The following is a 12,524-nucleotide window of genomic DNA, read 5'->3' as shown; positions in this document are numbered from 1 at the left end:
GTCCCCAGTTGCAATGTACCGTATCCGGGGAAGAGTCTTTTAATTCGTAGAACGACAAATTATTTTTTTTCTTTTCCGTCGAATAAAATTTCAATATCTGATCGAGAAAGAGCAAAATAACTATCATGAGCTCTTTCATTTCACTCTATTGTACTTCCCCTTGTGGAAGTACAATAGATCAATAAAGATGGAGTACTAAATAGAATAATGTCATATTAAAATAAATGAAAGTCATACTTCGTAATATTCAACTTTATATTTTTATTTACAACTTTTGTCATTTTCTCGAGGAAAAAAATTGATATTTTTATTTACAACTTTTGTCATTTTCTCGAGGAAAACTTTTTTTTATATTTCTTAATGGTGTCCGATTGAAGACCTAGCCCTAAGTCCTATTTTGGGGACGGTCACCTTGATATAACTAAGTGGCTTCTTTTCGGCATATTAAAGCTGGAAATGATGCCGTTCGTCGTGGTATGCTCAAAGAAAGGCACGGATATAACTATCATGTCTCTAATCATCTTGGGTGGCTTTCACACGAGAATGGGCTGCCGAATAGGTATAATGCAAAAGAATGAGAGTAAAAATTAGCAGTTGAAGTTTTTTTCACACGCCTTCACTATTAGTAATACATACGAATAGAGAAAATTTGAATTTTCAGTTAAACTCCAACGATAGAATGGATTCATTTATAAAAACTCATTAGAAAATGTTGGAAATGGCCTTAGTGGAGCGCGGGCCATTCGTTTACGAAACCTCTATTACGTGGTTTCGTCGCGCTCCGTCATGAACCAGGTATTGGAACAGCGATACACAATCAACTTTTGCGTGAAACTGGGAAAAGCCGGGAAAGAGGCTCATGACATGCTCAATCCAAGTTATAGTGATAACTCCATGGGTAGATGGAGTGTCTTAGAGTAGCACAAGTTGTTTCGAGAGGGTATTTATTTATTTATCGGCATTTATTACGGCGAGATTGAGACTTAATAGTCCCTTTTTCTACCAAACCCTTGAACATTATTACATTGAAGACAATGACAAACACTCAAGCCCTAGGTGGAGGTAAACTCAGCTAGGCGGGGTTTGAACCTGCCACCTCTGATATGGCGAGCCTACGGAGTCTGCGTAGAGAAGATGCTAAATACGCCGAACGATTAGGACGCCTATCGACCGTGCGATGAAAATCTCGCAAGAGGGAAGGCTTTGTTGGGCAGGGATCGCAGATTAATTGTTCGCATGGTTTTTTGTGAGATTAGTATCCCTAAAAGTGATGCGCATCGACTTGTGACCGAAAAAATGGGCATGAGAGCGGTTTGTGCAAAGCTGGTGCCGCGAGTGCCCTCGTGCGAACAAAAGGAAACTCGCACGCGGATATCTGCCAAGGGCTTCTCGACCGTGTGAGTGAGGATCCAAATTGCAATGACAATGCAATTTATATTTACAAGAAGTCTGATGGGGCATTGTTTTGCAATGACATTATAAGACAATGCCACATCAGACTTCTTCCTCTTCCCCCGGCGCCTCTAATCCGTGCTGAAAGGACGTCACCACAGATCGGTGGAAGCGTTACAACAGGCCGTGACGAGGGCGCTTAGTATTATTCCCGGAGTCGCCTTCCAGAAAGCGTACGAGGCGTGGAAAACTCATTGGCGGCAGCGAGTGGAAGCACAAGGGTGCTACTTAAAAGCCTACGCATTGTGTGAATGAATTAATTCAGGCAATACATTTTTTAACTGATTCAGCCCTACTACTTTTGGGAGAGACCTCGTACGTCCCGGCGTGTGACTGGACACGCGACTCAATCAGCTTGTCTGAGTCTATCTTCATCCTTGGTCTAGAAGCTCATATTTTCTGAAGGTATTCTTGGTATTTCCAATGAGAGTATTGCGGTGACCATGGGTTCATTCTCCTTTGAGAGTGGACCTTACGGATTGAATTGGGATAGAGACTCTATGCTCATGATCGAATTGCCCTCTCTTTCTCTCCTTTTGTTGGCGCGGGGCGAGTGACAAGCCCATTACTTCGTCACCAGTCGAGAGCCCCTCTCAGTCCAGGTCGAGACGAAGTCCTTCATTCCTCCCCACTTGGCGGGAGCCTTTCCAATTCCCCCCGTCGCCTTCTTGTTGCCGCCTCGAGAGCCCTCCGCGCCATCGACGGTGGGCAATCGTGGTCCACTCCCTCTCAGGATGACCCCTCCTGCCTGCCCACTCCGCCCTTCTTAATTCGATCCCTCCATCCTCGTCGTCCGCAAACCTCTTGCCCCACTCTCTCCCTCCCAAGTCGCCCTCCCCACTCTCCTCCTCTTCCTCCACTCAGGGTGTTGCCCTGAGGCCGTCTGCCCCCACCTGCCTCCGCCCTTTCTCCGTTGTTTGGATAAACAGTGAAACCGTGTCCGCGCGACGTGAGCTTATGTCAATAGTTTTAGTGCGCACCACTTAGACAATCGCCTTCGGGGACGCCCTTTCTTCCCCGAGCGCGCTCTCGGATATCGTCGAAGGGCGCAGACAAATTATTTTCACCCAGCATGGCGAGAAACGAAGTGGGTAGTGTGTAGGGCAGGCATCTTCATGCTTCTTTAAGTTTAATTGAAGCTAAGTGAAACTTTTTCATTACTTTTAGTACATCTCAGAGATTACGGGGAGCCTTCATCTCTTTAACTTCTGTACAAATAGCAGTGAAGGAATTTTTAAGGACATGGAAAAACTAAAGAGTGACTCGCATTGACCATTTTAACCATGTCAACTAGTGTTTTTTAACGCTTTGTTGTGATAGCCACATGAGAGGTTGCCTACTAGAAGTTGCAAGAATTATTTTGGAAATTATGAGTAGCATATATTCTTAAATGTATAGGAAATGCTAAATAGGACACCATCTCTTCCTGTTTGTTTGCAGCTAACTTTTTAAAATGTAGCTTTTTTAATACATATTATTTCCTTCCTTCTTTCACGTGCAATGAACCTGTTTGTCGCTACATTCCTTTTCCTCGAGTGATCAGTATTAAATATGGCCCTAGCCGACAATGTTCGCTTTTTCCGCCATTTCCTTATTTCCGTAGGCTCGTTCCCTTTCGCAACCCTCTCCACACGCCTCCTTTGTTTCCTACTCGTCCAAATCACTTTCCCTGCCGACCTCTCCCCTCTGAAGATCTCCTCCGCTGACTATTTCTCCTTTTCCTTACGCCCATTTTTCCTCGCCATGTTCTCTCTTTCAATAGACTTTGCCATATTCTTACTCAGAATCGTCCCTAGAGACACGGCTTATCTTAATATCTCCAAATTTCATTGAGTTTTCCTCTTTTACTGCTATTCTCTCCAAATGTCGTATATTATCGCAAACAATCTGCAAAATTTTCAAGCAGGGATCTTTGAAAATATTATTTTAGTGGAATTATTATTATTGTTTCATGGATATGATTCTCCTGATTTCGCCTGGTAGGAGTGATATCTCTCTCAAAGGCAAACCTTCATATAACCGAACCGAATTCCTTGCACCAAATTTGCTGTTTTGTCCCGTAATTTTCGCCGTACAACTCTAAACTCTAAGGTACCGATAAAAATAACAAGCTCATGATTTTTCACCAAAGCTATAGAGTGCATTGCACCTTATCCGGGGTTCAAAGATCTTGTCACCGCATTGTTGCCGGGGATTTCAATACATTAAGGTCATTACGAGCGAAAACAGGTTCCTTATTGCCTTGTTGAATGCCTATTTTATTCAGAAAGGGTATCAGAGTTAATTCTTTTGGTAATTTTCTTTGTGGTGAGCGTAGGTTGCATGAAAAAAAGATTATATTCTCAAATGTTATTAAGTTAGCCGAGTAGGTTCTATTGTGACCAGCTTACATTTTTTATTCCATTTTGGCGTCACTTTATCCACTTGACAAAATTTTATGATTTCATCTGGTACCATTTCATAAAATATGCGTTTCTTCAATGCGTCGTGAAATTTTACAACGGCGGAAATTAGAGCCAAAAGGTCAAAGTTCATTTACGGGCAATTTATTTTCACAACCATGGTTTCCTTGCAAAGCAGTATCATCATGCTGATCTGATAGGATTGACATGTTCGTAAATCTCCATTCATATCCTGTTTTTCTTCAATGAAGAATGTAAAGTCATTTTTCCTGAGCAATTGCATTCAATAGCATACAAAAATTAGGTACATGATTAATAAACTGACCAGATTACTTTGACGTCTTCCTTCGTGTAGACAGCAGTAGATTTCCGGGAGACGACCGACCGCCATTATCGCCATTAGGGATGGACAGGAAAGGATGAAAGGTGGAGAGAAACCCGGCGTCAGGCTACTCTTTAACGAAAGGCGGCCAAGGGGTCCGCAGCTTAATGGCCCATCCGACCGACGGAGCACTCACTCAAAGTGCCCTCCACATAGGACCTCAAGTAGAAACCGGATTACCACTAAAAATATCTGCCGCCTCTGGAATTCGAACGAGGACCCTCTGGGTGGAAAGCCAGTACAATAGCCACTATACTAATCCAGTCCATATTTTTGTAGTATGCTGAAGTTTTAATTATAAGTTCGATTTTACAAACCAAGGATTAGTTTATATATTAGTGTGTTCTGCAGAAGATCCTAATCATGTGTCTCTCCATTCAGACTTTATTGAGAGCGTGATGAGGAACATTCGCGAGCCGCAAATGTTTTTTCTCTCGCGGATGGTTCCTCCTTCCCCGGACGACCTCGCGCGACAGAGCGTGCCGTCTTCTTTCTCCCATCACCTTGGGAATTCTCCCTCCCCTCCCCCTCGGCACCCCCCGACCCGTGCGAGCACCTCATCGCTGCAGTGTGGACCGTGGGTTCCTCTTGTTTGCTCGACCCCTCCGCCTGCCAGGGATATCCACCCCCGGTGGACCACGCTCGCCCGAGGAGGAGGAAACGAAATCCCTCCCTCACCTCCGGCTTTAATTCCGATGGGAAATGAGACCCCCGGCCGCCGCTCCCCGCACCCTCGGCTTGCCGAAATCAATCGCCGCCCGAGAGCACGTCGGAAGACGGGTGCGGCGAGAGGGAGGGAAGGTGTCGTCGTGGCAACGGTGCTCCCTGTCACTCTCACCCCTTACCCGGCCCTGCTCTTGACCTTGACGCCGCCAAACTCTCCCTTCCACCCAACCTCTGCATTTTCCATACGTGCTCCTTGTGTCGTACGAAAGGGCTTCTGTCACATGTTTAAATATTAATAATTTTTAAAAACTTCCACTGGAAAATGCCCCGTCCTGGATTCTAATATTAACTTCGGTGGCGAGAGAATGAGTCGCAGTAAGGGAGGAATAAGACGAGCGAAAACAGAACACCGATTGTGCAATGCTTAGCGGAAGGTAATCGAAGGAATAATGCCCTGATAATTATGAAGGAGCCTCACTTACGTTTTTATTCTTTTCTAATTATTTTCATTCATCATATAAAAATATTCATTATACTTTGAAAATTGCACTCCCTTTACGTTACAGAGGAGTTTTAAAATTCAGGAATATTTTCCTCAATTCCCATTTACACTTATGATCTTTTGGAAACTACAGTTTCTTGTATTTGAAACTTCGTCTTCTTCTTGGCTCACCTGCCGATATGATTCCTTGAGATGAGTCATTTGATAGCACCCACACTAGTATAACGTTAATAATACGATAATACGTATTCGTCACTGAACTTAACTACTTCTAGAATGTTCTCGTGAACTACTGTTATCCATTTGACCTGCTGCAACTATCCAACTCAGTGATTGGTTGTTTCCTTAATTTGCTGTTGGCTCACCATATTTTGGAACAAGTCTCGAGTCCTCCGTAAATAGTCGCACCAATCTCCTTTCGCCCGTTCCCATTGGACCCTTAGGGGGGCGAAGAGGGGGGGGAGTAATTGCTAGCAATCCGAGAGGTTTGTTTAGTCGGGATGATGCAACCTCGGGTGTGCGTATCTTCCTCGGGTGCAGCAGTAGGGATGCCCAGGACTGAACCTTTGGGCTTACCCACCCTCCCATTTCGATTTGCTCGATTACGAGATATGTTATTTATTAAAATAAGTGTAAGGAGCATTTCTCTTTGAGAATAAACGAACGCTTTTGCCGATATTGAAATAATCTAAATTCAATTATCGTTTTCCTCCGCTAAGGTTTATGTTTTTGAGAAGAAATACGAGTACTCGTTTTAGCTTTTTTAATATTGTGAGATTTATTATAAAATGTGTCTCTGTAGAGTATCAGTGTCCCTGATAAATGGTATCACTCCCAGTTTTGAGGGGTGTTCCGCGATGCAGGTCTGGAAGGAAACCCCTTGTGTTAACGCGAGACCAAAGTATTGGGTCCGGAGTAATCTGGTAAGAATTACGAGTAGCTGGATACCATCACGACAACTAATGTGAAGTATGAGTTAAATATGACAATAATTTTGGATTGCTGTTATGTCCACGTTGTCTTCCATTATGCATTAAATTTTGCCTTAACGCATCTTCAATAAGATTCTTGTTCACTGTTTATTGATTTACCTTATTATTACTTCATTATTTATCAAAATAACACCTATTTTAAAAAATATGGGATGAATAAAAAATACTTAGGATTCTTTCTGAATATTGCATGATGAAACTAGGTTTCCCACGAGCTTAACTTTCTGGCAAACCTAACTCACACATCGAAGACCCTTGATGAAACTAAAGATCATTTGCAGGTTTCATTTCCAAACGGGTATTTAAAGGCTATGAAATTTACAAGGTTCAAAGTTGTATTACATCTCCATGATCATTAGTTATCCTGGAGTGGAAAAAGTTAGTTCATATTTTTTACATTAATTAATAGCCTGATGCATGATAAGTATGGAAATGTTTCAATTGATCAAATCCGATCTGTCTCCGCGAGAAAACAGAGTTACATTTTTAAGTTTCCTAGTAGGTTGAATGATCCTAAAGAACATTCAATTTGCACTCATGGAGGTGAAATGACCATATTTACAGTCCTCCAGTGAGATTGGAGTGACGCGAGTTTATACTCTCGCCCTGCAAATAATACACTGATATACTTTGGGTCGCGGTAGCCCAGGGGTGGTTACGATACTGCCTTTATAATAAGTTGACTCCAGGGTTAGTTGAATATTTGAGTCACTACCTTAGGAAGGAATCATGAAGTATGATATTGAATTTGAACGTCTCCATAATGCTTTCGTATAAAAAGCTATGTTCTTTTTTTTAAAAAAAATCAGCAATACAACCGAAATCAAGTCTAAGTAACTAGGATTCAAAATAGTAATTAGTTGATCGCACTTCAATCAGAAAGTTAAGACTTGGGCACTGTGGCATCGCCTCTATCTTCCTTTCATCTCCCAGATACACTCATTCTGAGAGCAATATGAATAATTATATGCGTATGACAAGCTAGAGCGATACTGAGATTTCACGAGGAACCATCAGGAGCAATAAGGGACCTGTCCCTCGCACGATATCATGCCGTCTGCGTGTTTATTCTCATTCTATGGACACTTGCCACGAAATGTGACACTTTTTTTCTCTTTGATCTTTATTAGTGATAGAAATAAATGAATTTTATCTTTCTATGCCAATATTGCATAACTATTTTATTAATTAATAGGTAAAAAAGCACTTATTTTCGTACATTATGTATGGCTTTACCCGCTTGCATTGCATGAAGACAGTTTCATGTGCCCGAGAAACGAAGCTCAGATGCTGAACTATCGGATAATATCGAATGTTTCCATAGTTCATGAAAAATGCTTTCTTTTAAATATTTCCGTAACAATTTTTATTATATTTCTAATCTGAATTTCGTTAAGTTATTTATTATTTGTGTGCTACATGTGGTACAGAATTTTTCAATGTTTATAATTAAAAATAGCTACCAAGAATAAGGACTCTATAAGGAATAAGAGCACGACGAAGTTTGATTGAAATTCAGAGACGTATAATATAATCTGCAACAAAACACGAAGCTATCCTGATTGTAAAAACTAGTTTAATATCGTAATGGATAAATGGACTTTGGTGAATTCCTGTATATTCCCCATGGTTATTAAGGGAAGTTAATTCAAAAAACCGTGAGGAATGATATAGGCATAATACCGGAGAACGTTTTGTCAGACAAATAATTGGGGGTTAAATATTCTTCAGGCCTTGGTGATGATTTGTCGCCATGGCAACTGAAGAGAAGCACAGCGTTTAATGTCAATAAGAGTTCCATGTAGGCTTAGGAAAGCAAACGGGCTCCTTTTAGAATGACACTGCCGGGCGCATGAGCACAATAAATCTCTGGTGGATGTTTGGATGTGATTTCCCGAAGCTGTTAACTCGTTGACCTGTCCCGTGGTGTGGCGCCCTCTTCTTCATCGGCGAAGAGCCCAGAGAGTGAATTTGGCGGCGGAGGACTCCAAGCCCTCTTCCCTTCTTCCTCCCCGCCTCACTCTCCGGCCGACCACACCCAAAACGTCTCCATTTATATGTATCTATTTACATTCATGTTTATACATGCATGAGTGTATGTGTTTATATATATATATATATATATATATATATATATATATATATATATATATACACATATATATAATGTATAACACTTAGCACTAGTGGACACAGACAAAAACACAGAAACACACAAAAAAAAGGTTCTGTCCCTCTCTTCCTTGATAAAGGTGGCAACGACCACCGAAAATTCGAAAAATAGTGAGTCTCTTTTTTGTGTGTTTCTGTGTTTTTGTCTGTGTCCACTAGTGTTAAGTGTTATACATTATTATTCACGTCCGTGAGACTTTCAAAAAGTGTTATACATATATATATATATATACACACACACATTGTGTGTACATTTTTTATTATTTATTATATAATCGACCAGGAAAGGTTGATTTTGGATGGATAAAACCAACAGTTAAATATATTGCCCCTCCTAACAAAGCACAAGTGTGTTTCTTTGCATAAATAATATATATATATATATATGACTTTATGCATATTTAAATATATATAATATATAAATGGTTGCCCTTTCCAGCAAGGTTAAATCACTATCGGGAAGTAAAGTGGGAAGATCCGTGCTTAAAGTTATAAACGTCGGGTTACATAAAAGTTGACAAAGAAAAAACCCAGGAGAGATGAAAGGAAAAAATAGAAGAAATTATGGCAAAGAACTCAGGCCAACAAGGTTAGATACACAAAAGGAACATGAAGTAGAAGAATATAGCATAGATCAGAATATACTCGTCGATGAGATAGAAAGGGCATTTAGGGAGATAAGACCAAACAAGGCCGTGGGGGTAGACAACATTCCTGCGGAACTACTAAAAGGTTTAGGAAAATGTGGTAGGAAGAGTCTATATGGACAGATTCGTTGCATTTATGAGGAAGGAATCTGGCCGGAAGACTTTGTTAGATCAATGTTAGTTTCTATTCTGGAAAAGATAAAGGCTACATCATGTAAGGACTAAATAACAATAAGTTTGATATCCCACGCAGCTCAAGTGGTTCTCAGGATAATGAACAAAAAAATGGAGAGCAAGGCCAATGATTACCTAGAGAATGAACAGTTTGGGTTTAGAAAGGGGAGACGTACGCGTGATGCCATTGCAGTAATTAGATCACTAATCAAGGGGAATATAGAATACAATCAGGACGTATTTGCCTATTTCTTAGATTTTAAAAAGACGTTTAAAAGAGTGAATTAGGAAAATATAATGAGTTTATTGCAGAAAATAGGAATATATTGAAGAGATAGGAGGCCAATTCGCAACATGTAAATATCTCAGGCTTCTCCAGTGCGAGTAGGGCGCAGTGTCCAGGAAGGCAGTCTTAGGAAGAGGTGTAAGACAGGGTTATGCAAAATCTCCGCAGCTGTTCAACGTATAATGTGGAGGAAATAAAATTAAAACATGGAAAGAAATAGAGATAAGTATAAAAGCGTCGTTGCATGCGGCACGGAAACATGGTCACTGATGCCGGAGGATAGGCGTACAGTGGAGGCTTTTGAAATGTGGTTGTGGAGAAGGATAGAGAAACTATAATGGACAGAGAAGAAAACAAATGAGGAAGTACTTGGCATGGTGCGCGAGAAGAAGGGATTGTTGGGAGAAATCCTATGGAGGCAGGAAAAGTGGACGAAGGGGGTATTGATCGGCAGTGGGATGTTGAAGACTATAATAGAGGGGAGAATATTAGGCAAACGAGGAAAGGGCAGGAACATGATAGGGATATTGGACAGGATAAAAGGATCAAGGAGGTGCATAGAGACGACGAGGGACCTAAAGTAGAGTGGGTTGCTGGATTTCTTTTGTTAGGGGTCACAAAATATTTATTCGGTAGGTGTGTCTATCCAAAAACCTACCTTAACCGGTAGATTACTGAAAAAATATACTACAGTAATACCAAGATACTCTTCTCAAAAACTACATGTTTTACGTGATTAATGGAGGAAGGAAGTATACAGGAATGAAAGGGACTTGTTGTAGAGAAGGGTGCTGTAGTGTTTTGTTAGGAGATATTTAATTGGTAGTTGTGTCCATCAAAAACCTAATTTGACCAGTATATTACCAAAAAATGTAATATGTATATATATATATATATATATATATATATATATATATATATATATATATATATATATATATATATATATATATTTCCTTATTTATTTATATATACTTATGTTTTTGTGAATAAATATACATATTTACAAACATACATAAAATTGTAGACGCGTGTGTGTACTCGTATATATACATACGCGGTATGTCCTTTATATATACCTCGTATATATGTATTCCTGATTCTGAAATGGCCATTTCTTCCACCGCCTACACTGGAATCTTATTTTACTACACATCCCCGTTAACATCAGGTTTCCGTCAGGCGGGGAGCATGACAAGGGGGTTGCGGGTGTCTGTACGTGTCTCCGGCCGGTGCCAGCGCGGCCCCCAGAATCTATTCCCGCGCAACTTTCGAGAGGAAGCGAGGGCTCCTCTTCCCGATCCCCTCCCTCCACCCCCTGGAATAACCCCACCCCTGAGCCACAAGGAAGCCACCTCTCCTCCGAAGCAGGATTTATTTCGGCTTCCCCCGGTATCGTCTTTTTCGCGACCCCCCCTCCCCCCACTCCGCCGCAGACTCCCCGAACGCCCAACTCGAATCCCGTGCGGGCACACACCACATTCCCATGATAAAACAATCGATGCACCCCTAAAGGAAAAGAGCCACCGACCAGCCCCCACCCCTCCTCCCTGTGAAACACGTCGTGCACTTAGAGCGGAAGTTATGATGAGACCCGCCCCCGCGACGTGCGACGAATGGTGGGACATACGTGACGTCAGAGTTACCAACTACGACTGGCTAAGTGTCTCCCACAAACCGCCGTCATCATTTCGATTCGTCCCGGCATTCGAAATGGTGCACGACATCCGACACCGGCCTCATCCCCTTTCCAGAAATAATTCCTTCAGGTTGCCTCATGAGTGCTTTTCTTTTGAATTTTATCTTTCCGCGGGACAGCAAGAAGTGTAGAACAACCGCAGCATGCTCCACGCATAGGCAAGGATTTCCATGACTATTACTGAGGGTGTGACATCGTGTTTGCAAGGATAAAGCGCGACCAGGAGGGTGGAAGGTGGGCTCAGGAACTGCTCAATCATCGCATCGGGTGGACGGCGCGGAATCCCCGGAACCCCTTCCCTCTCCGCTGTAATCGTTTCGCACCTCTCCTGCGTGAACTGCTCCTCGATCCCCGGGAAGGTGTCTCCCGCGCCCCTCCCTCTCTGCCCTCTTTGCCACGACCCCTCGGCCGCCTCCCTACACACCTCGTCCCTTCCCTTCTGCCCGGGAAACGAAGCCGAAGAGAGGGGCGTTACCTGGCCCCAACTATCGGTTTATGCTAAGTTTACCTCCGTTGAAGTCTTACTATAAATACTAATTATACGGCGGATCCTGCGCTGAAAATCGTGGAAAAAGCTTATAAAACTACTTTACGAAATGTTAATATAATCCTGTCATTCCTCACTGATATAACCTCGTTTTATCTGACATGAATTTGTATTGATCTTTTCAACACTGCGCTTTCGATGGCTATTGCTTTGTAAATATAGCTTTATAAACAATTTAACTGTAATATAATAAAAATTATTTCATATAAATGTGTGTATATATATGAATACACACCTATTATTATTATTTACTAATTTATTTAGTAATTTATTTAGCAATTTATTTTGTGACTTCTAACAAAGCACAATCCAGCATCCTACTCTACATCAAGTCCCTCTTCACCTCTGTGTACTTCCTTCCTCCCTTCATCCCGTCCAACATCCCTACCCTACAGAACTCAATTGCTTTCTCGTATCTTAGTCGTAGTCTTCCACCTCATCGCCATATCTTCCTTCGCTATCCGTCACATTCCAATCCTTCATCGCTATTAAATGTTTCCCTGCGGGAACACACGCGATTATTTCCTCTGACTGATCGTATATCCCATCAAATTCTTCCTCCTTGTGGTTGCTTGGTGGCATGTATACCTGAACAATGACCAA

This window comes from Hetaerina americana, unplaced genomic scaffold (genome assembly GCF_022747635.1).
Source record: "Hetaerina americana unplaced genomic scaffold, ioHetAmer1.1.p SCAF_5, whole genome shotgun sequence".
In the NCBI taxonomy this organism is placed as follows: Eukaryota; Metazoa; Arthropoda; class Insecta; order Odonata; family Calopterygidae; genus Hetaerina; species Hetaerina americana.
Note: the sequence above shows the minus strand (reverse complement) of the source record.